The sequence below is a fragment of the Pongo abelii genome, chromosome 11 (assembly GCF_028885655.2).
Source record: "Pongo abelii isolate AG06213 chromosome 11, NHGRI_mPonAbe1-v2.0_pri, whole genome shotgun sequence".
In the NCBI taxonomy this organism is placed as follows: domain Eukaryota; kingdom Metazoa; phylum Chordata; class Mammalia; order Primates; family Hominidae; genus Pongo; species Pongo abelii.
The window spans coordinates 96,232,565-96,259,175 of record NC_071996.2 but is presented as its reverse complement, the minus strand read 5'-3'; the positions used below and the strand labels follow the sequence as shown (position 1 = coordinate 96,259,175).

The window sequence follows — 26,611 nt, the reverse complement described above, 5'->3', positions numbered from 1 at the left end:
CAGATATTTGAGAAGTCTTCCTCGAAAGCTCCTCTCTTTTTATTGAGTATTTTAGGATGCTGGGATAATGATCTTGTTATCTATCACTACATAACAATGCACCTCAAAATTTTGCACTTTAAACTCATAAAAATGAGTTATTTTGCTCATAAAAATGCAATTGAAAAGAGCTTGGTAGGGACAGAAAATCCCTGATGCAGGTGGCATCAGCTGCTGTCATTCAACTGAGGCCTGGAACATCTACTTTTGAGATGGCTCAATCATATGGCTGTCAAATAGGGCTGAAGGTCACCAGGCACTTCCGCTGGGACTGGAAACTGGGGGTTTTGCTTCCTCTCCACATGCTTGTCTGTAGGCTGCCTGAGTTTCTTCAAAGGATGATGGCTGGGTTCCAAAGTCAAGCATTTCAAGAGAATTAAGAAGAAGATGTATTGTCTCTTATAAAATAGCTTTGAAAGTCACAGAGCTTCACTTCCACTATAGTCACAAATCTACCCATACACACAAGATGAAACACTGACCCCAACTCTCTAAGGTAGGCTTGTTAAGGTCACATTGAAGGAAATGACATTCATAGATGATGTTGTTCCCTTTTTGGACAATAAAATATTCAAAAGATAAAGTTACTGAGAAATTTGTCCCAAATACTAGGTACACTTTCAGTAACGTTTTTATGGTTCTCTTTAATTAGGGGAGCATTTCCACATCAATGGATGTTTGACAGCATCTGGAGACATTTTTGACTGTTGCAAGTGAACACTGCCACTGGCACCCAATGGATGGAGGCCAAGGATGCTGCTAAAAAGCCTACATTGCACGGGACATCCAACAATGGAGAATTATCTTCTCTGCTGAAAGGGTTCATAATGTCAAGGTTGAGAAGCTCTGCTTGAAAGAATAAAAGCTTTAATATTTACCTGGAAATAGAGTATTCTCTTACTGCTGGAAGTCATCCATTTTGGTATTATATAAATTTCTGATGTGGATTTTGCTCCCTAAAGTACTATAGTAAGAATTTCTGAAGGAAATGAAACAATAGGTTATCAGGTTACTTGAAAATAATCAACTTTGATATTTTAGATAATGTATTTGTTTCCTATGGTTTCCATAACAAATTACCATAAGCTTGGTGACTTAAAACCACATAAATATATTCTCACAGTATTGGAGGCCAGATTTCTGAAATTAAGGTGTCAGCAGTGTTGTACTCCTGCAGAGGTTCCAGGAGGAAATTCAACCTCTGCATCTTCTAGTTTCTATGTGGTTCCTGGCTCCTTGGTTTATAGCCACAACACTCTGATCCTGACTCCAGGATCATGTTGCCTCCTCTTCCTTTCTGTGTCTTCTGCATTCTGCTTGTTTCAAATCCTCCTTTGCCTTTTTCTTATAAAAACACTTGTCATTGAGTACAGGGACCACCAGATAATCTAGAATTATCTCCACATTTCAAGATTGTTAACGTAATCACATTTACAAAAACCATTTTTTTCCAAATAAGTTTCCAGGAATTTGATGTATAACTTTTAGGACATCATGTTTTAGCCTACAACACAGAGTAAATATATTGCAACTACCAATGTTTGGCCATCACAGATTAATTTCCAGAACCAATTGAACTATTTACAAGCATTCACAAAACTAATATAAAACATAAAGATTACTTTAATATCTAACAAAATATACAATGATATAATAATTTATTTGTGTATATTGTTGATTAATATATCATCTCTACAAATCACAATATATAAAATAAGACAAACAAGTACCAATGAATTCTGAGATTAAAAAAATTCTAATTACTTAGAAAGTTATGAAGAACTAATTCAAAACTGAGAAGTTTTGGCATTCAGATCAAAATTTTAGAATGTAATACACTATAATTTATTTTACTTAATTTCAGAATTTTCAGATTAGAAATTAGTCAATTTGATACATAGAATAAAATAGTTTAGAAAATATTAGTACTTTAAGATATAAGAAATTATTTTTTATCAAAATAATATCACTTGGTTTTGTACTAATCTCAATTACTTAAAATTTAAAAACAACAATGATTATTGTAAATGTTAACATGAGATTAAAGCTATAAGATGTACACTTATGCATACTTATGACTACATAATCCTTAGATCTTATGTGTTTTAATTATACCTACTGATAGCATAACTTTAAAAATACTAAAAATTTTAGTCTCTATGTAGAACTTACTTTCACAATTTTATTTTCACAGAAAGAGCAATTTTACCATTTAAAATATATTTTAAAGAGAGTAAACCATTCAAAATAAAAGAGTGTATTTTCAAATTAACTTTTCAAAAATGAATTTTTCTTTACTCTAATACATTAACTGTATATGATATACAAAATAATTGATAGAAAATAATATGCTATTAAAGCTGGGACCCTCAATGTTAACCCAAAGTAAAAACCACTCTTGCTGTACCTCTGTGAACAGATTAAGACATTCTAACTTCAGCTTTCTAAGATAGTAGTCTAGGACTGTACCAAACTTGTCCTTCTAGTATAATTAAATTGGCACAGTTAATATGTTAGTATTTTTTTTGGAGCCTTGTCATGTCATATTAAAGTCTTCCTTTCACACAAAGGACACTTATGGAAGTCATTAGCTGGTTTCTCAAGGCAAACATGGTAAATTGTCCTGTTTCTTCAAAGCGGTTGGCAAATATTTTTGCCCTTATCCTCCTGAAGAAAGAAGGCTATCACGGGTCTTTTTTTCCCCATAGAATATATTGATTGACTCACTAAGAATCAATACTTCTTTTTTTTTTTATTTTTTGCCAAAACTCAGTGAATTATTTACGTACTAATGACATACATATTCTTGGAAGTTTCTGAATTATTCTATGCTTCTTCTGTCTCTAAATAGAAACCATCTATATTCTATTAAGCCATCATATTAAAATTAAGTGTTATTTATTTTGCAAAACCATCTTTCATACTTTCAATCATTATATTTTTATTTGTAATAGTTTTTTAAATTATGATTTAAAATTTGTCACTCATGTATAATAGTTTCAATATTATGAAAGTTATGGTTTATAATTGACAATTTACATCTCATTTATAGTGATTACTTTTTCTATAAACTGCAGACTTTGAATTCTATGTGATTTTAATAGTTATGCCTATTTTCCACTTCTTTCTCAGTGTGCATTGTAAGCTATTTGTCAACAGGGACATTGTGCTTCTCTTACATTTTCAAAATCCACTACAGAGTGATAAATATATTGTGAAGACACAATAAGTAATTGATTATTTGATTCATCATAGCTTTTCAAATATAAAGATTTCCACAACATAGGAAAAGTGAAATACAATTTTGGAAAAAGTAATTTTTTAAGAGAAGATTCAATACATTGGAGAACAAAACCAATAAGATTTTGGTGAAAAAAAAATGTAGGGTATAGGATTACAGAAGACTGAGAAGACAGCTTGAGGTTAGCTTCCAAGCCCTGCACTGCTCAGTTCTCTCAATTAGTGATTAGAAAAGAAGATAAAATGGAAGAGTGGGATCAAGAGTAAAAGAGAGCAGGCTGGGTGAGGTGGCTCACACCTATAATCCCAGCACTTTGGGAGGCCAAGGTGGGTGGATCACCTGAGGTCAGGAGTTTGAGACCAGCTTGAACAACATGGAGAAACCCCGTCTCTACTAAAAATACAAAATTAGTTGAGCGTGGTGGTGCATGCCTGTAATCCCAACCACTCAGGAGGCTGAGGCAGGAGAATCGCTTGGACCCAGACAGGTTGGGTTGAGCCAAGATCGTGCCATTGCACTCCAGCCCGGGCAACAAGAGCAAAACTCCTTCTCAAAAACAAACAAACAAACAAACAAACAAAACACGGAGCAATAGAAGCTACTGCTTTTACTGTTTTCATTTACAGTATCTCTGTAGTAGTAGGTCAGTAGCCCTCCTCTTTTGTTGTCCATGATTGTGTCAAATACAGGTGGCTGAGGATAAGGGAGATATTCTACATACTTATGAATGAAACTAAAGGCAGTCTCAGTGCCTTAATTATTCTGCACAACTCAAGACCACTGTGGAGCCCTGGCGACAAATCATTATTTCCTATGGAGGGATGCCACAGCAAATAATTTCATGGGGAAAGAAGAGAAGTAGAATAAAACGGAAAGATAATTTACAAGGCATCTGTTAATTGGCTGAATATATTAATGAAAATCCATGAGGCACCCATTAAAACAGCTGCATAATATAGATGCTGCAGGTTGTGAGGGTAGCATTTACAGTTGAATGAAAGTCATTCAATATAACTAGAAAAAAGAAGTAATTGTGATTATTTTCTTGTCTTGATTTTAAATTGCAGGCTTCCATAGCTTTGGAAATCATGCAGAATTCTACAATTTATTCTTCAATTATATTTTCTTCAAATTTGAGCTTTTTAAAGCTTATTCATGTATTTTCCATCTCCTTGAAGGAATATTTGTATCATTTTCATTACATCAAATTTAATACTGTATGGGTAGCATTGTCTTTCCTGTGACCAAGTACCTATCTTCCATGTTAATGGAATTACCATTATGTTTATTTGAAAAACAACATTGAGAATAGGTTGGCCTGAGGTTGATGTTTTCCACATTTTCTGAAACCTTTTTACGCTTTTTGTCTCATTATATTGAAAAGACTTAATACAAACACTTACTAAGTACCCATAAAAATTTAAAAAATATTTACAAAATAAAAGACTTCCAATTTTAAAACATCAGACTATTGTATGAACATCCTTGAAAGTCTCAGTTAGAGCCAAGCTTCCTAACAATGCATTCTATGTGTTTTTCTATACCTTTTGTTTCAAATTACTTTTACAAATAATTAGGACATTGTCTTCCCCAAATCACTATAGATGTCCTTATTGATAATAAACAGACAAAAATGATTTCTTAATTCAGTAATATACTGATGCAATTTAACAATATAGATATTAAATTAGACATGAACATTGAAATATTAGAACTAAAAAAGCACAAATTTTTAAAAACATGAATTTCAGAAATTTTGCCCGCAATGGCACTCTTACATAAAAATTATTTTCTGTCACTCTAAGTTAAAAATTAAAGCTGTATTGCAACACCTGCAAGAAAATCACACAAAATGCCAAATATTAGCAGGAATGCTAAAAACCCAACCATTTCAAAATGTGAGAGACTATCATATGCTGAGAGAGAACACATTTCAATTTATGAAATTGACTGCCCAGTATGTAATCACAGCCACTAAGCTAATGAGATATAATTTGTAAGATTTTACTTTTATTGTTCTAAAAACACTGCTAGTTATCAGTGTATCAATTAATATTATTTATTTTCTCAATACACAGAAATGAAATACATATAGTCTAGTTTAAAAGAGATAGTCAAGTGCTATGGGGTGCTGAGAAGAATGTATATTCTGTTGATTTGGGGTGGAGAGTTCTGTAGATGTCTATTAGGTCTGCATGGTCCAGAGCTGAGTTCAAGTCCTGAATATTCTTGTTAATTTTCTGTCTTGTTGATCTGTCTAATACTGACAGTGGATTGTTAAGGTCTCCCACTATCATTGAGTGGGAGTCTAAGTCTCTTTATAGGTCTCTAAGAACTTGCTTTATGAATCTGGGTGCTCCTGTATTTATTGGGTGCGCATATATTTAGGATAGTTAGCTCTTCTTGTTGCATTGATCCCTTTACCATTACGTAATGCCCTTCTTTGAATTTTTTGATCTTTGTTGGTTTAAAGTCTGTTTTAACAGAGACTAGAATTGCAACCCCAGCTTTTTTTTTTTTTGCTTTCCATTTGCTTGGTAAATCTTCCTCCATCCCTTTATTTTGGGCCTATGTGTGTCTTTGCATGTGAGATGGGTCTCCTGAATACAGAACACTGACGGGTCTTGACTCCATCCAATTTACCCGTCTGTGCCTTTTAATTGGGGCATTTAGCCTGTTTACATTTAAGGTTAATATTGTTATGTGTGAATTTGATCCTGTCATTGTGATGCTAGCTGGTTATTTTGCCCATTAGTTGATGCGGTTTCTTCATGGTGTCGATGGTCTTTACATTTGGGTTTGTTTTTGCAGTGGCTGGTACCGGTTTTTCCTTTCCATATTTACTGCTTCCTTCAGGAGCTCTTGTAAGACAGGCCTGGTGGTGATAAAATCCCTCAGCATTTGCTTGTCTGTAAAGGATTTTATTTCTCCTTCACTTATGAAACTTAGTTTGGCTGGATATGAAATTCTGAATTGAAAATTCTTTTCTTTAAGAATGTTGAATATTGGCCCCCACTCTCTTCTGGCTTGTAGGGTTTCTGCCAAGAGATCTGCTATTAGTCTGAAGGGCTTCCCTTTGTGGGTAACCTAACCTTTCTCTCTGGCTGTCCTTAACATTTTTCCCTTCATTTCAATCTTGGTGAATCTAATGATTATGTGTCTTGGGGTTGCTCTTATCAAGGAGTATCTTTGTGGTGGTCTCTGTATTTCCTGAATTTGAATGTTGGCCTGCTTTGCTAGGTTGAAGTTCTCCTGGATAATATCCTGAAGAGTGTTTTCCAACTTGGTTCCATTCTCCCCATCACTTTCAGGTACACCAATCAAATGTAGGTTTGGTCTTTTTCACATATTCCCATATTTCTTGGAGGCTTTGTTTATTCCTTTTCATTTTTTTTTCTCTAATCTTGTCTTCATACTTTATTTCATTGAGTTGATCTTCAATCTCTGACATCCTTTCTTCTACTTGATTGATTCGGCTATTGATACTTGTGTATGTTTCATGAAGTTCTTGTGCTGTGTTTTTCAGCTCCATCAGGTCATTTATGTTCTTCTCTAAACTCGTTATTCTAGGTAGCAATTCCTCAAACCTTTTATCAAGGTTCTTAGGTTCCCTGCATTAGGTGAGAACATGCTCCTTTAGCTCAGAGGAGTTTGTTATTACCCACCTTCTGAAGCCTACTTCTATCAATTCATCAAACTCATTCTTCATCTAGTTTTGTTCCCTTGCTGGCGGGGAGTTGTGATCCTTTGGAGAAGAAGAGGCATTCAGGTTTTTGGAATTTTCAGCCTTTTTGCTCTGTTTTTTTTCTCATCTCCATGTTTTACCTACCTTTGGTCTTTGCTGTTGGTGACCTTTGGAAGGAGTTTTTGTGTGGTCGTCTTTTTAATTGATGTTGATGCTATTGTTTTCTGTTTGTTAGTTTTTCTTCTAAAGAATAATTTTTCAAATCTATCCATCTGAGAAAGGGCTAATATCCAGAATCTACAATGAACTTAAACAAATTTACAAGAAAAAACCACCTCATCAAAAAGTACGTGAGGGATATGAACAGACACTTTTCAAAAGAAGACATTTATGCAGCCAACAAATATATGAAAAAAAGTTCATCATCACTAGTCATTAGAGAAATGCAAATCAAAACCACAGTGAGATACCATCTCATGCCAGTTAGAATGGCGATCATTAAAAAAATCAGGAAACAACAGATGCTGGAGAGAATGTGGCGAAATAGGAATGATTTTACATTGTTGGTGGGGTGTAAATTAGTTCAGCCATTGTGGAAGAGACTGTGGCGATTCCTTAAGGACCTAGAACCAGAAATACCATTTGATCCAGCAATCCCATTACTGGGTATATACCCAAAAGATTATAAATCATTCTACTATAAAGACACATGCACACATAATGTTATTGCAACATTATTCACAATATCAAAGACTTGAAACCAACCCAAAAGCCCATCAATGTCAGACTGGATAAAGAAAATGTGGCACATATACACCATGGAATACTATGTAGCTATCAAAAAAGAATGAGTTCATGTCCTTTGCAGGGACATGGATGAAGCTGGAAACCATCATTCTCAGCAAAATAACACAGGAACAGAAAACCAAACACTGCATGTTCTCACTCATAAGTGGGAGTTGAGCAATGAGAAGATATTGGCACAGGTAAGGGAACATTACATACTGGGGCCTGCGGGTGGTGGGGGGCAAGGGGAGGGATAGCATTAGGAGAAATACCTAATGTCAATGATGGGTTGATAGGTGCAGCAAACCACCATGGCACATGTATACCTATGTAACAAACCTGCCTATTCTGCACATGTATCCCAGAACTTAATGTATATTAAAAATAAATAAATAAATAAGCTGCCACTATGCACTGCCTTAATTAAAAAAAAAAGAGATAGTCAAATACAAAGTCATTGCTTCATTTAAAGATAAAATTTTTTCATCAGTTCAGAAACTAAACATTGTTCAAATGGAGGAACAGCTGGCACAGATGTCAAAGAATTCTGTTTGGTGTTAGTCACAGCTGAAGTTTATATCTAGCCTTCCTTAAAGCTTTGGAAGAACATAATGAATGGTCACCTTGAAATAAAGATGACACATTTTTCAACTAGTTAACTTTATAAAAACATTATATGCCTCCAGTACAGCAATGGTAATCTTCTCAAATGGATAAAAGTGTTGAACTACATCAGTTGTTACCTAACAACACCCCTTGAGTGTGACATATAACCCTGTCTGTGGCAGCACTGTAGAGAATAGAGGGAGAGAATATTTAGATTATTATTTCATACATCTCACTGTAAAACATTAAAATATGCAGCAAAACAATGTGCACAAAGACCGGATTTCAGAACACTGTCAGCAGAAGTCCTCTTTCATGACCTGAAAGTATTTATCAATCGTCCATAAAAATGAGTTTTGGCAGAAAACTAAGAAATGTTTGTACTCTCATATAAGCATAAAGACTTCACAAATATTGTACTTTAAAAAAATTCTAGTAGATTTGTGCTTGTTTGTGGATGGACACGCTCACCATAGACCACTTTTGCCTGATTATTCTTAGAAGCATTATACATGAATTAGTACAACGCATTTTGTAAGTGTGTACGTCTCTTCTTGCTCATAATGTTTTAAAATCCATTCATGTCACTAGGTCTATCAGTAATTACTTCCTCTTTATTTTTGAGTCTTCAATTGTACGAATGTAACAGTGTGTTTATTCATTCTCCTCTTAATGGACAGCTGCTTTGTTTACATAATTATTATAAATAAGGCTGTTATGAACATTTTTGTATGTCTTTCTGAGTTCATATGTTTTTATTCATTTCAGGTAGATTCCTAGTAGTGAAATACTTACCTATTCAAGAAACACTCCAACAGTCCTGCAACGTGGTTATGCATTTTTCTATTTTAACCGGCAATGTATGAAACTCCCTGTGGCTCCACACCTTTGTCAGAATTTTTCAGTTTGCCTGTAGTCATTCTAGTGGGAAAAGAATGTATATCAATAATGTTTTAACTTGCATTTTCTCAACTCAAATTGACATCATGCATTTTCACATGCTTTTTAAATTTATTCCTACTTAAAGTTGCTTTTTAAAGTTTGTGCCAATTTTAATTGGCTTATTTATATTTTTACTATTGACTTGTGTACATTTTATGTATCCCTGATATTAGTGAATTGCCATATATATGCTTTTTAAGTGTTTTCCCTCCTGTAGTCTGTGGCTTTTCTTTTGATTTTCTATTCAGATGACAACAAATATTTATTTTATATTAAGTCAAATTATCATTTTTTTCTTTTATAGTTTTCTTTTTTTCGAATGCATTTCTGCTTAACCTTAGCCATAATGGTAATCTTTGTTCTTCTAGAAGTTTTATGGGTAGTGCTTATAGTTAGGTCTAAAACTCAAACTGATTTTTTTGAGCTGTGATATAAAAGTTTATATAAAAATAATAAAAAGTTTCTTAAAAATAGTTTTGACTAATATATCCAGTTGTTCCAGAACCATTTATTGAAAAGATATATCTTCTCCTTCACATTGACTAGGTCAACATTTAATTGATTATAAATGCACACATCATTTTTGGATTATCTTTTTGTTCCCTTCTTTTTTAATCCATATACCAATATTGACTATAGTAACAAAGCTTGTATTCTTGAAGTCAGATAGTAAAAGTCCACTGTGTTGTTTCTTTTTTACAAGGTTATTTTGGCTAATCTATAGCCATTACATTTTCACATAGTTTTAGAATCAGCATACCAATTTCCACAAAAAAAGGTTAAGCTGATGAGAATAAACATCATAACAATATCATGAGATATATATTATTTAGCTTTTTAATTCTTTAGCTCTTTAATTTTTATCAGTAATGTTTTGTAGTTTTGGTGAAAAGATCTTAGAAATTTGTCATTATATTTAATATCAGGTAATTTATATTGCTTTATTTATATTGATTTATTGCTAGAGAATTCATTGTTTTTATATAATAACCTGGACATGGCAAATTTGCTAAATACATTTATTAATTCTGGTAGAGATTTTTTTTTTCTCGTTGAACCATAAGGTTTTCTTTTCTTTTCTTTCTTTCTTTTTTTTTTGAGATGGAGTTTTGCTCTTGTTGCCCAGGCTGGAGTGCAGTGGCGCCATCTTGGCTCACTGCAACCTCTGCTTCCCAGGTTCAAGCAATTCTCCTGCCTCAGCCTCCCAAGTAGCTGGGATTACAGGCATGTGCCACCACAACAGGCTAATTTTGTATTTTTAGTAGATATGGGGTTTCTCCATGTTGGCCAGGCTGGTCTCAAACTCCCAACCTCAGGTGATCTGCCCACCTCAGCCTCCCAAAGTGCTGGGATTTCAGGCGTGAGCCATAGCGCCCGGCTGATCTAAGGTTTTCTTATACATAATAATGTCTATTTTAAGTAATGGACTTTTACATATTTTTAACCTACATATTTTAATTTTTTTCCCTTATTGTATAGGCTAGCACTTGCGGTATAATCATACATGGAAATGGAGATAATTTACATTCCTATATTGTTTAGAATTTTTCTTGTAGGTCTGTCATGAATGTCCAATATCATATTGGGAAAGCTTCCTTGTATTATTGGGTTACAGATATATATATAGATATATGCACAGATATATAGATAGATATAGATAGATATAGATATAAATATATACATATTTTTATATATATAATTTTCCAATCAGGAATGGATGTATATTTTTAAAACCTTTTTTTTTTGCTGCGACTGTTGACATAATAATGATTTTTCTCTTTATTTCTCTTAATGTGGCAAATTACCACTATTGACTTTGATTTTTAAAATATTTATTCCTAGGAAAACCCTACATGAGCACCATGATATATTATCTTCTTTGTATATTGCTGTATAGAATTTGATTATATTTTATTGACAGTATTTGTGTCTAAATTCAAAAGAGATATTGGCCTGTATTGTTTTTCTTTTATAGTTTAAAATGGCTAACCTTTTGGTATTGAGGTTATGCTGGCCTCACAAAACAGCATAAGAAGTGTATCATCCTCTTCCATGTTTTGGAAGATTTGTGTAATTTTGGTATTATTTTTCCTCAAGTATTTTATAGACTTTACCAATGAATCAATACGATTCTGGGTTTTTCTTTGTAATAAGGATTTTTTTTTACATCATCTATTCAATATATTTAATAGCTATACAGCTATTTAGATATTTAGTTTTGTTCTTTCAGCATTAGTTTTGATAAGATTTTTAAACTTTATTTTACTGTTGTGTTTAATTAGTAGTTGCTCATATTATCCCATCATTATCCTTTTATGAACTATATCAATTCTTATTTTATAGCTAGTGTTGGTAATTTATTTTTACCTTTATCTTTTTCATGATCAATCTTGCTAAAGCTTCACCAATTTTACTAATCTTTTTGAAGAACCAACTTTAGGCTTTAAAATTTTCCTTCATTGTTAATTTTATGGTTCAATTATTTAGTCCTTTTTTTAAAATTTTATTTCCTCTACTTATTTTGGGTTTATTTTGTTCTTCTTAAGTTAAAAGCTTCTATCATTGATTTTAGACCTTTTATTTTTGTATAGTATAAACTGTTAATTTCACTCGAATTACTGCTTTGTTGAATTTTGTAGGTTTTTGTAGGATGTGGTTTGATTATTATGGAATTAATAATATCCTATAATCCTTCTTGTGATTTATTCTTTGACATATAGGATATTCATAATTATTTTGCTTGATTTCTTACTTTTTAAAAAATTTTGTACATGTATTGATGTCTTAATTATGATCAGAGAATATGCTGTTTTATTTTAGTCCTTTAATATATATTGAAAAGAAAAAGGGGATTATGGCAGATGGAAGGCAGGACTAGATTGCAGCTCTGGACAGAGCAGAATGTGGAGGCTTGCATTGTGAATTTTAGCTCAAATCAACTGCAAGAGCAAACCAGCAACTCTGAGAGGACCTACAGACCAACTGAAGGAAGCAGACTGCTCCTGCAGGACCTGGAAGACACCGCAAATATTGTAAGTATCCCAACTGTGGAAGTGGGAAAGGCAGATCTTCCTCTCCAGAAAGGAACACACACCCCCTCTGGAGAGGTTGAAGGTCTGTTTGTGGGAGACATTTCTGACTTTACCTGGAGCTGAGTCAAGTCAGAGAGCCAAGTGAAATATAACGGTAAAGGAAGCAGCAGAAAGGCCCTGAGAGCTCGCTCGGTCCCCAAGCAGCCTATTCCTACCTGGCACTACAGGGATCCACCGAGAGGGTGGCCAGAGGAGCAGGAGGTAAAACTCCACAGGGAGAAGGAATTCTCTAGCTGAACTTTGTAACAACTTGAATGGGGCGAGAACCCTCCTGGCCAGAACTGAGGGCTGGGCAGACTTCAAGGAGGGGGGGAAGAACTAAAGCCCTTTTATTTAGCAGCTGGGAGGTGGATAGCCCTAGGCAAGTTTTCAAGCCAGTCTTGCCCTCAGCCTGGAAATGGACTCCGGGCTCTTGGGGAGGCACGGTGGGAATGAGACCATCCCTTCAGTATGCGTGGGAGCTGAGTGTGGTCTGTGACTGCCGGCTTTCCCCCACTTGCCTGAAAACCTTCATGACTCAGCAGAGGCAGCCATAATCCTCCCAAGTACACAACTCCAGTGACCTGGGACTCTCACCACCATCCCCCACAGCAGCCCCAGCAAGACCTGCCCAAGGAGATTCTGAGCTCAGGCATGCCTAGCCCCGCCCCCACCTGATGGTCCATCCCTACCCACCCTGGTAGCAGAAGACAAAGGGTATATAGGAATAGGGGAAGAGTACTACATCAAGGGAACACACCGTGGGAGAAAAGGGTCTGAACAACAGCCTTCAGACCTAGACCTTCCCTCTGACAGAGACTACCCAAATGAGAAGGAACCAGAAAACCAACCCTGGTAATATGACAAAACAAGGCTCTTCAACAACCCCCCCAAATCATACTAGTTTATCAGCAACAGATCCAAACCAAGAAGAAATCCCTGATTTACCTGAAAAAGAATTCACGAGTTTAGTTATTAAGCTAATGAGGGAGGGGCCAGAGAAAGGTGAAATCCAATGCAAGAAAATTCAAGAAATGATACAAGAAGTGAAGGGAGAAATATTCAAGGAAATAGATAGCTTAAAGAAAAAACAACAAAAAATTCAGAAAACTTTGGACACACTTTTAGCAATGCGAAATGCTCTAGAAAGTCTCAGCAACAGAATTGAACAAGTAGAAAAAAGAAATTCAGAGCCCGAAGACAAGGTCTTCAAATTAACCCAATCCAACAAAGACAAAGAAAAAAGAATAAGAAAATATTAACAAATCCTCCAAGAAGTCTGGGATTATGCTAAACAGCCAAACTTAAAAATAATTGGTGTACCTGAGGAAGAAGAGAATTCCAAAAGCCTGGAAAATATATCTGGGGGAATAATTGAGGAAAATTTCCCCGGCCTTGTGAAAGACCTAGACATCCATGCAGCACAAAAAACACCTGGGAATTCTTTGCAAAAAGATCTTCTCCTAGGTACATTGTCATCAGGTTATCCAAAGTTAAGATGAAGGAAAGAATCTTAAGAGCTGTGAGACAGAAGCACCAGGTAACCTATAAAGGAAAACCTATCAGATTAACAGCAGATTTCTCAGCACAAACCCTACAAACTAGAAGGGACTAGGGACCTATCTTCAGCCTCCTCAAATAAAATACTTATCAGCCAATAATTTTGTATCCAGGAAAACTAAGCATCAAGTATGATGAAACGATACAGTCATTTTCAGACAAGCAAAGGCTGAGAGAATTCACAATTACCAAGCCACCACTGTAAGAACTGCTAAAAGGAGCTCTAAATCTTGAAATGAATCCTGGAAACATATGAAAACAGAACTTCTTTAAAGCATATATCACACAGGACATATAAAACAAAAATACAAGTTAAAAAACAAAAACAAAAAACAAAACAAAACAAAACACAAAATAAACAGGCAACAAAGGGTAAGATGAAAGCAATGGTACCTCACATTTCAATACTAACATTGAGTGTAAATGGCCTAAATGCTCCACTTAAAAGATACAGAACTGCAGAATGGATAAGAACTCAACAACCAACTATCTGCTGCCTTCAAGAAACTCACCTAACACGTAAGGATGCACATAAACTTAAAGTAAAGGGGTGGAAAGAGACTCTTCATGCAAATGGACACCAAAAGTGAGCAGGGGTAGCTATTCTTATATCAGGCAAAACAGACTTTAAAGCAACATCAGTTAAAAGAGACAAAGAGAGACATTATATAATGGTAAAAGGCCTTATCCAACAGGAAAATATCACAGTCCTAAACATATATTCACCTAACACTGCCGCTCCCAAATTTATAAAACAATTACTAACAAATCTGAGAAATGAGATGGACAGCAACATAATGATAGTGGGGGACTTCAATACTCCACTGACAGCACTAGACAGGTCATCAAGAAATTCAAAAAAGAAACAATGGATTTAAACTATTCCTTGGGACAAATGGACTTGACAATACATACAGAACATTTAATCCAACAACCACAGAATACATATTCTATTCAACAGTGAATGAAACTTTCTCAAAGATAGACCATATGATAGGCCATAAAACAAGCCTCAATAAATTTAAGAAAATTACAATTATATCAAGCACTCTCTCAGACCACAGTGGAATAAAACTGGAAATCAACTCTAGAGGGAACCTTCAAAACCATGCAAATGCATGGAAATTAAATAACCTGCTCCTGAATGAGCATTGGGTCAAAAACAAAATGAAGATGGAATTAAAAAAATTATTTGAACTGAATGACAATAACGACAATAATGACCTCTGGGATTCAGCAAAGGCAGTGCTAACAGGAAAGTTCATAGACCTAAATGCCTACACCAAAAAGTCTGAAAGATTGCAAATAGACAATCTAAGATCACACCTCAAAGAACTAGAGAAAGAAGAACAAACCAAACCCAAACCCAGCAGAAGAAAGGAAGTAACCAAGATCAAGCAGAACTAAATGAAATTGAAACAACAACAACAAAAACAATACAAAAGATAAATGAAACAAAAAGCTAGTTCTTTCAAAAGATAAATAAAATTGATAGACCATTAGTAAGATTAACCAAGAAAAGAAGTGTGAAAATCCAAATCACCTCACTAAGAAATGAAACAGGAGATATTACAACTGACACCATTGAAATACAAAAGATCACTCAAGGCTACTATGAACACCTTTACACACATAAACTAGAAAACCTAGAAGAGATAGATAAATTTCTGGAAAAATACAATCCTCCTAGCTTAAATCAGGAAGCATTAGATACCCAGAACAGACCAATAACAAGCACTGAGATTGAAATGCTCATTTAAAAATTACCAGCACAAAAAAGTCCAGGACTAGATGGATTCACAGCAGAATTCTACCTGACATTCAAAGAATTGGCATCAATCCTTTTAACACTATTGCACAAGTTAGAGAAAGAAGGAACACTCCCTAATTCTTTCTATGAAGCCAGCATCACCCTATTACCAAAACCAAGAAAGGACATAACCAAAAAAAACCACTACAGACCAATATCCTTGATGAACATAGATGCTAAAATCCTTAACAAAATACTAGCTAACCGAATCAAGCAACATAGCAAAAAGATAATCCACCATGATCAAGTGTGGTTCATACCAGGAGTGCAGGGATGGTTTAACATATGCAGCTCAATAACTGTGATATACCACGTAAACAGAATTTAAAACAAAAATCACATAATCATGTCAATATATGCAGAAAAAGCATTAGACAAAATCCAGCAATACTTTATGATTAAAATTTTCAACAAAATCGGCATACAAGGGACACACCTTAATGTAATAAAAGCCATATATGACAAACCCACAGCCAAAATAATACTGAATGAGGAAAAGTTGAAAGCATTCCCTCTGAGAGCTGGACAAGACAAGGATGCCCACTTTCACCACTCTTCTTCAACATAATACTGGAAGTCCTAGCCAGAGCAATCAGGCAAGAGAAAGAAAGAAAGGGCATCCAAGTCAGTAAAGAGGAAGTCAAACTGTCACTGTTTGCTGATGATATGATCATTTACCTTGAAAACCATAAGGACTCCTGCAGAAAGCTCCTAGAACTGATAAAAGAATTCGGCAAAGTTTCCTGATACAATGTACATAAATCAATAGCTCTTCTATACACCAACAGTGACCAAGCAGATAATAAAATCAAGAACTCAACCCATTTTACAATAGCTGACAAAAAAAAAAATATTTAGGAATATACCTAACAAAGGAGTCAAAAGACCTCTACAAGGAAAACTACAAAACATTGCTGAAAGAAATCATAGACAACATATACAAATGGGAACACATCCCATGCTCATGGATGGGTAGAATCAATTTTGTGAAAATAATCATACTGCCAAAAGTAATCTACAAATTTGGTGCAATCCCCATCAGAATACCACCATCATTCCTCACAGAATTAGAAAAAACAATTCTAAAATTCATATGGAATCAAAAAAGAGCCCACATAGCCAAAGCAAGACTAAGCAAAAAGAAAAAATCTGGAAGCATCACACTACCTGATTTCAAACTATACTATAAGGCCACAGTGACCAAAACAGCATGGTACTGGTATAAAAATAGGCACATAGACCAATGGAACAGAATGGAAAACCCAGAAATAAACCCGAATACTTACAGACAACTGATCTTTGACAAAGCAGAGAAAAATATAAAGTGTGGAAAGGACACCCTTTTAAACAAATGGTGCTGTAATAATTGGCTAGCCACATGTAGGAGAATGAAACTGGATCCTCATCTTTCACCTTATACAAAAATCAACTCAAGATGAATTAAGGACTTAAACCTAAGACCTAAAACTGTACAAGTTCTAGAAGATAACTTTGGAAAAATCCTTTTAGACATTGGCATATTCAAGGATTTCATGACCAACGACCCATAAGCAAATTCAATAAAAATAAAGATAAATAGCTGGGACCTAATTAAACTAAAGAGCTTTTGCACTGCAAAAGGAACAGTCAGCAGAGTGAACAGACAACTCACAGAGTGGAAGAAAATCTTCACAATCTATACATCTGACAGAGGACTAATATCCAGAATCTATAACGAACTGAAACAAATAAGTAAGAAAAAAATAATCCCATCAAAAAGTGGGCTAAGGACATGAATAGACAATTGTCAAAAGAAGATATACAAATGGTCAACAAACATATGAAAAGATGCTCAACATCACTAATGATCAGGGAAATGCAAATCAAAACCACAATGGGGTACCACCTTACTCCTGCAAGAATGGTCATATTAAAAAAATCAAAAAACAGTAGATGTTGTGGTGGATGTGGCTAACAGGGAACAGTTCTACACTGCTGGTGGGAATGCAAACTAGTACAGCCACAATGGAAAACAGCGTGGAGATTTCTTAAAGAACTAAAAGTAGATCTACCATTTGATCTAGCAATCCCACTACTCAGTATCCACCCAGAGGAAAAGAAGTCAATATTAGAAAAAGATACTTGAACATGCATGTTTACAGCAACATGATTCACAATTGCAAAATTGTGGAACCAACCCAAATGCCCATCAATCATCGAGTGGATAAAGAAACTGTGGTGTGTGTATGTGTGTATATATATATATATATATATATATATATATATATATATATAATGGCTGCATAGTATTCCATCATACATATATATGTATACATGTATGTATATATACATGTGTATATATATATATATGTATATGTATGATGGAATACTATGCAGCCATTAAAAGGAATGAATTAACAGCATTTGCTGTGACCTAGATGAGACTGGAGACTATTATTTTAAGCGAAGTAACTCAAGAATGGAAAACCAAACATCATATGTTCTCACTGATATGTGAGCTAAGCTAGGAGGACGCAAAGGCATAAGAATAATACAATGGACTTTGGGGAAGGATGCAAGTGGGGCAAGAGATAAAAGACTACAAATATGGTGCAGTGTATACTGCTGGGGTGATGAGTGCATCAAAATCTCACAAATCACCACTAAAGAACTTACTCATGTACTCATGTAACCAAATACCACCTGTACCCCAATAACTTATGGAAAAATATAATAAAATAAAAAATAAAAAAGTTATCGTGGTACTAGGTAGTTCAGTAGTGGAAAAAAATATTTACAGAGCCATAGTAACAAAAATATTGACGACAAATTTAATTTAAAAAAATGTATATATATATAGAGAGAGGGAGAGACCAGATCCATTATTTAGTATATATGTAATGTCCCATATATTTCAAATAAATATGTATTGTTACTAGATAGAGTGTTCTATAAATGTTAATAAGGTCAAGTAGATTAGTTGTCAGTTTTTATCTAATTGTTTTAAAAATTACTGAGAAACAGATATTAAAGTCCTCAATTATGGTCATGAGTTTGTCTCTCTTCAATTCTCTGTGTTTTCTTCATATATTATAAAATTCTTCTTTTAAAAGTATGCACATGTAAGATTGCTATGCTATCTGATTAATAGCTTATTTTGTCAATACGTTTTTCTTTGTTTTCCTAGATGTCTTAAAGTCTACTTTCTGTCATTAATATCCTCATAGCATATTGCTTATTGATATGGGTAAATTTAAGTCTCTCTCTCGCTCTCTAAAAAAAGTACATATGTGTATATATATTTATGCACACATATACTTTTTTTGCTTACATACTTTTTTTTGAGTGAAAGTGACGGTCAATGGCAACTTTTTATATTCTAAGTGGAGAAAGAATTCAACTTTTATTTTACTATCCAAAATATAACAATATACAATTTTCTTGAGAGAATAAAAATCTATGAGTTATGACCACCCTTCATAAGAAAACTAATCTCATTTATTCTAATAAGCCTGTGTCTACACGGAACCCTCCTCTGTGATTTCATAAGGATGTACCATTCCAAAGAGAAGTTTTTGGGTTTTAAAAGTGATTTACTATCTTGGCCATACTGTATTATGGCTGGTATCTTGTGAAGAGTGGGGAAGCAGTAGAAAAAGTCCTTTTATGTTTAGTCTCCTAGAGGCTTCTATTCTGATCATTCACATTGCTACTTTAGGCATCACTACTTTTGATAAAGAAACAGGAGAGGAAAATGCTATGAATAAACACGCACACTCGAAGATACCATTTTTTTAAAGTTCTACAAAAAGCCTATTTTGCTAATAGAATCTCTTTACTTTGGTGTCACACTTGAGCTTATCTAGTGTTTTCCAGATGCACTTTCTTCACCTCAAAAGGCCATATTTAAACAACAACCACAAAAAAGTACATTAAGAAAAATTCTTCATACTCTCTGCCAAAATCACATGTACTTTACTGAAATAGACGATACCTTTTTTTGATATCCAATGAAATATACGTTGTAAAAAAATTAAGATAATGTCAAAGTTACCATATATTTGTTTTTCACAAGTTATCAACACGAAACTTGCTCTTGGGGTGTTGGTTATTTGTCAGCAATTATTAATAGGTATTGACACCAACAAAGTCCCCACTGGGGTTTAGCCCTCAAAATAGCTGAGGACTAAAAACCCATCAGTAAGCAGCTGCTGCTATCATGAAGTGCACACTGCAGTTAAAATTTACATGGAAGTGTTCATATTAAATATAAATTTTTAAATTACCCAATGGTGATAAAATTGCCTTTTATTTAAATTTATTTTTAATTTGCAAGCATATTAATTAGAACAGTTGCAGTTTTGTAAAAACATTTTCAAAATCTCAAATTTAAATTAAATCATTATTTGTATTAAGATTTCACAAAAACATACCTTAAAACTTAAATAACTCTAGAAAAAGCATGATACAAATAAGCAATGCTCAATTTCAATCATTTCACCAGTTGTCTTTGGGTCAGTTGGTGACTTCGTTGTTCTTGGCTAGGCCCACTTATGTGTCTGGGGATTAACTAGCCTATTTGCTTATCTAGGCTGTGCACACCTGGGATGACTAGAACAACTCAGATATACTTCACATTTCTTACCCTCCAGTAGACTAGTCTGGGTATGCCATTGTGGTATTAATAGAAGAATGAGAGAGGAGAAGAACCCAATCATATAGGCACATTTCAAACTCCTGTTTGCATGATATTGGCTAACATTCAATTGGTCAAAGCAAATCACATGACCAAACCCAGAGTCAAGCAATGGGCAAATCCAAGTGAAGTGGCAAAGAGCATGGAAACAGGGAGGTGTAAAACATAGGCGGGTGGTGCAGTGGCTCATGCCTGTAATACAAGCACTTTGGGAGGCTGAGGCCAGAAGATGGCTTGAGCCCAGGAGTTTGAGGCCAACCTGGGGAACAGTGAGAACTGGTCGCTACCAAAAATATTTTAGAAATTAGCTGGGTGTGCCCAGCGTGGTGGCTCATGCCTGTAATCTCAGCACTTTGGGAGGCTGAGGTGGGTGGATCATTTGAGGTCAGGAGTTCAAGACCAGCCTGGCCAATATGGTGAAACCCCATCTCTACTAAAAATACAAAAAGTCAGCTGGGGGTGGTGGTGGGGACCTGTAATCCCAGCTGCTCGGGAGGGTGAGGCAAGAGAATTGCTTGAACCCAGAAGATGGAGGTTGCAATGAGCCAAGATCATGCCACTGCACTTCAGCCTGGGTGACAGAGTGAGACTCCATCTCAAAATAAATAAATAAATGAACAAATAGCTGGGTGTTTTGGTGTGCACCTATAGTACTAGATACTAAAGAGGCTTAGGTGAGAGGATTGCTAGAGCCCAGGAGTTCAAGGCTGCAGTAAGTTATCACTGTGCCACTGCACTCCAGCCTAGGCAAGAAAGACCCTGTCTCAGAAAGATTTTTTTTTTGAAGTGGGGGGAAAGAACACATAATGTTCATTGACACAACATTCTCACCATTTACAGGCCTTAAACTTAAATTTTTATGTCTTTCACATTTATCATATTTTTGAATATATCTAAAGTCATATGAGAAAATTTATGGTTAATTCAAGATTATTAGGATAAATAATATTTTTTGTTTCTATGTCTATTGGCATATCTGCACAACCCATATAAAGGTGATTTTAAAAATTACTTGTGTAAAGGGAAGATTTTGCTGTTGGAAAGCATATAGAATTCATTAGCATTGAAAGCAAATTTGAATGGTCTGTCTGGAGTTCTTGGTATCCTATTCTCTCTATATATGTAAGAATGACTTTTGTCTTTAACATATCAGTTGTTTAGATGAGTATAAAAATAATAGTCACTAATCCAGATGTTTCATAATATCAAATTAATTCAAGAAAAATAAGTTTATATAAATTAATAATATCCATCGAACTCTTCCCACCTCTCCAATAAAGTCAAAAAATTTAGAAAGTGAGAAAAGAATGCACAGTGGATCAGTAGAAAAGAACATAAAGGCATAGAAAGAGGTGAAATCACATAAGGATGGTGGAGAGGAAATTTATATACATGAGTTAGCGTTGTGCATGTTATTCCAAATAGTAAGAGTTATATACTAACTAAAATATTATTTTTTCACGGAAGACTTGAGGAAGGTAGCATTCATTTAATTTTCTATCTGCAGCTATAACCAAAGGAAAAAGCTTGTGTTGAAATGTCTAGCTGTGGAAGGTAGCATTCATTTAGTTTTCTATCTGCAGTTATAACCAAAGGAAAAAGCTTGTGTTGAAATGTCTAGCTGTGGAGATGTTTGTCATTGCAGACACTTTTATTTGTAATTCATGCAATGTAAATAAAGCAAAATAGAGGAAATATTGTGGTAAAAGAAAAAGCTATATATTTTTTCTTTTTAAAATAGACAAAAAATTTGGCAAATAAAATATAGAATTTCTAAACCATGATTTACAGAAAAGTGAGATTTTATATATATATATATATACTTGAATAAGTACATATAAGAATATGTACTGAATAAGATGGAGTGAAAAATTTTTATACATGTGTAGATTTGTAGACAAAAGATGATGTCTGACAATGCTACATGATATCAAGAAGTAAGCAGAGTACATATCTTAGCAAATTTTGATGCATAAAATCAAGATTCTTGACAAATAACAAAAATTCATATCAAAGCACATTTTCTCAAAAAAAAGCTTTACATAATGAAAATATTTAACACTATACATTGGTTTGTTCTTTTTAAAGATGTGTTTAGTGTGAAATGTAGCACATAAGGATAATTAATTACACTTAGTTAAAATATAAACCTCAATGAATTATCAAAATATGAACTCATGTAATTTATAGAAAAATCAGGAAATAGAATAACTTAAACTAACCAGAATCCTATCTCATGCTATATCTTAATGATTACCTCCTTTCTCCTGGGGTTTTTAGGATGCTTCTAATGTTTTGCATCTTAAACTACAGAAGATTCTATAGGATTGCTAATTTTGTATAAATTGATCAAGTTATACACTTGTAATTTGTGTACATATTTTATATTTCAATTTTAAAAATGTAACAATGCTTTGTTATCATAAAGTCCTTTAACTCTCCTTAACTGCTAGTTTATTAGGACATATTTGACACACTATAAGCCCCTAGTATAGGAAAATTTTAACCATGAGTTCTCTGAGCAGCAAAATAACAATAATAGTAACAACATCAAACTAACAAAAGATATAAAACAAGTTTTAAAATGAGAGTTTGGGAGTTAGAAGTTTGTTTTCTAAAGGTAAAATTTTCTGCTCTCCATCTTTATTGGGATGGAATTTGTTCACTTATGTGAGCAAATCAATACTCAAAATTTAGAGGCTATAACAAAATAAAAGGGGAAATAACTGGATTAATTTGAAAAGGCCTGAGTTTGCATAATAATTATTTATTTGAAATCTGTGAAACATGTCTCTCAGTACAAGAACTAAATCTTACACTTGGGTGTATGGACAGCACAAAGTACATCACTTTCATTTATTTTATGTCAAATAAATCATTGTTGGAAGGAAGGAAGGAAGAAGAGCTATTAAGGTACAGTGGAAATACATGAATCTTAGATGTAGGTAGGGCTGAATTGGACCCTGGTTAAGCTATGTACATATTTTCTGCATCTACAGAAAGTTTTTCATCTTTTTAAGTTTTGGGCTTGCAATATTCAGATTCTAAGTAACATCATGTGAGCTGGAAAAATTAACTGATACATTTCATGCAAAATTTGTATTTTAATAATGCATCCAAATGTGTCCAAGGGAAGATAAATGTTAACTTCCCTGTCTCTGAAAATTTTATACTGTGAAAGTGTCTGTTTTTATTGACTTAATGGTTTATTTTGTAAGGATTAATTGAAATGATATATGTGCATGCCCCTTGTAAACCTAAGGGTACTAGGGATATTATGAGTGTACATTTTAAATAACATTTATATTATTCACTGGATACCAGCTTTTCTAGGCTGAGCCAAAATAGAAAAACAGGCCATAAATCAAATCAATCTGCAATGATCACTAAAACATCACTGGGGTAGATCCACAGTGCCAGTTATTTTTGGTCTCTATAGTGAACAGTCCCTTCACAAAACTAGCAAATCCTATTTTTTCTGACAAGACTGGTTAAATTCATTTTCCTCTAATTGAAGTTTAATAGAGCAATGGTAAAGTGTGCTCCTAAATAAGTAAAATTAAAATAACCTCAAATCCAAAAATCTTTCATCTGTTTTCACAAAGTGAAAGGATGCAAAATGATTACCCTATATAGAGATTATATTTAGGGCTGTTTTCTAATATATTATATTACTAAGACACATCATTAAACACAAGTAGAACCAAACTTTGCAGGCCTCAAATATAATTAATAGCCTTATAATATTTGTCTTGGAATTTCTCAGCTCAAGCATCTATAAATTGGGTTTTCCTGAATGAGCGCATTTTTTGCTTGAATCTTTAGTACTTCTGATGTAATCTGAATAATACACATGATTCCAAACTTTCTATACTCAATTTTTAAAATGTGTAAATGCAGTACAGACCAATCCTTTTTTTTTTTTTTTTTTTTGAAACACAATCTCACTCTGTCTCCCAGGCTGGAGTGCAATGGCGCGATCTCGACTCACTGCAACCTAGCCTCCCAGGTTCAAGTGATTCTCCTGCCTCAGCATCCTGAGTAGCTGGGATTACAGGTGACTGCCACCACATCTGGCTAATTTTTGTATTTTTAGTAGAGATGGGGTTTCACCATGTTGGTAAAGCTGGTCTTGAACTCCTGATTTCAGGTGATCTGCCTGCCTCCACCTTCCAAAGTGTTGGGATTACAGGCTTCAGCCACCGTGCCTGGCCATTACAGACCAATTCTTAGAAACTTATTTTCGACTTGTTGAATGTATTTGTAAAGATGAGAGAAAAATATTAAAATGTTAAATAAGGTTTCTATTTTACACTGTATCAATAAAATGTACATATTTTTAATGATTTTCTTAAACGTATTTTTTTCTCTCATTTTTTTCTGTCAGGTATAATTGCACCCACCCACCAATTTTAAATATAGGATAATGTCAAAATCGTCAGGAAATTAATAGAAATTTTAAATTCACAAACACGTGATATGGAACAGATATTCAAAAAACCCCATTAAGTTAGACATTATCTCCTATTTCAGGAACCCATCTGCAATATTTTAATTAGAATGCTTCTTTCCTGAAAATGCACATTCATTCTGTATGCTATTAAAGTCATCCATAACTAAAAGTAAATAATGCTGTTTTAAAATATTGCAATGCATTTTCATGACTTGCCTTGCTTATGAACACAGGAATTTGTTCATAAATTATCTTTAAGAAATATGTAAATCTCCATACTTTATGAATGAGAAGACCAAATCAAAATAATGTGGCAGTCTGGGTTCATTTGGGAGATAAACATCACACAGTAGATTATCAGGGATGTTTGATACAAAGCACTATTAAGTATGGTTAAAAAAAAAAAAAAAAGAAAGAAAATAAAGAAAAATGGAGTACGAATCCGTCAGGTTAGAACCATGGCAGTGACCAAGGAGCTCTTACAAATGGACCTATACATGCTGCTAGACAGCTAGACATTGAGGAGAAGGTGGCAGACAAAGAGGTGGAGAAGGCACATAGGCAGAAGGCCCCCTCCTGCTACCCTGAACTCTTCCACTGGCAGCTGAAGTCTTCCACCAGCATTCTCAGGCCTTGGAGGTGCTGACCGATGCTGCAGCCGGGGCTGCGTATGACAAGGTCAGGAAAGCCAAGAAGCAGGCAGCAGAGAGGACTCAGAAACTAGATGAGAAAAGGAAGAAAGTGAAGCTTGATCTGGAGGCCCTGAAGCGGGAGCGGCAGCACGAGGCGGAGGGGGAGGGAGGGGGGAGGGGGAGGAGGAGGGGGAGGAGGGAGGAGGAGGAGGAAGAGGAGGAGGAGATGGAGGAGAACCTGAGCACCAGGACACTAGGGCGAGAGATCAAACGCCTGAGTGAAGAGGGTTCCCGGCAGCTGGAGGAAGAGCAGAGGCTGATCCGAGAGCAGATACACCAGGAGCGTGACCAGAGGTTGAGAGGAAAGACAAAATACTAAAGGCCAAGGAACCTCCAAACTAAAGCTAAAATGGAAGTGCAAGAAGGCTCGGGGGGAGTCAAAAAGTGGCCACTCCAGAGACGTCCTCCTATGGCTTTTGCAAAAGTATGGTGAGGTTCTCAACCTGGTGCTTTCCAGTAAGAAGGTAGGCACTGCTGTGGTGGAGTTTGCGACTGCCAAGGCTGCGGATCTGGCTGTCCAGAATGAAGTTGGCCTGGTGGATAACCCTCTGAAGATTTCCTGGTTGGAGGGACAGCCCCAGAGCACCGTGGGCCCCAGCCACCCAGCACTGTCAAAGGGCTCAGTGCTGTCGGTGAGGGAATACGAGAGCGTCATCATGATGCACATGCGCTGTGCAGCCGAGCTACAATGGCTGATCTCAGAGATGCACTGGCAAGACCGAGAGGGGCAGCCCACGTAACGCTGGCTCCAGCCACCCGCCCGCAGCCTTTTTCTTTAACGTCACCAATAAACTTTTGTTTGTTTGTTTGTTTTTAAGAAAAAAAAGAAGGAATGATAAGATGTAAGGAAACTCTGTATGGTATCTTAGGGCTGATGGAAAGTACTCAAGGACAAACTTGGAAGGTGTTCAGACTTTACTGGAGAAAATGTGGGTCAGTTCACTGGATACCAGGAAAGTTCTCAATTTTGGCCAGACCAGAGCTGATCTGAGTTCCTTGGCAAGTGAAAGGCCACCTCCAGGGTGTAGGGGATCAACAACTCTAAGTAAGT

The 26,611-nt window shown here is 35.1% G+C and overlaps 1 long non-coding RNA gene and 1 pseudogene across 1 annotated transcript; one reads left to right on the top strand and one right to left on the bottom strand.

The window, feature by feature from the left end:
• Positions 1-26,171, bottom strand: LOC129057882 (uncharacterized). Its single transcript, XR_008522660.1, has 4 exons — positions 26,004-26,171; positions 9,153-9,278; positions 918-1,018; positions 1-384 (listed from the first exon to the last, which is right to left on the bottom strand). It is a non-coding gene; the product is annotated as an uncharacterized LOC129057882 (long non-coding RNA).
• LOC112132359 (dnaJ homolog subfamily C member 17-like) lies at positions 25,194-26,300 on the top strand (annotated as a pseudogene).
• The last annotated feature ends 311 nt before the right edge of the window (positions 26,301-26,611 follow it).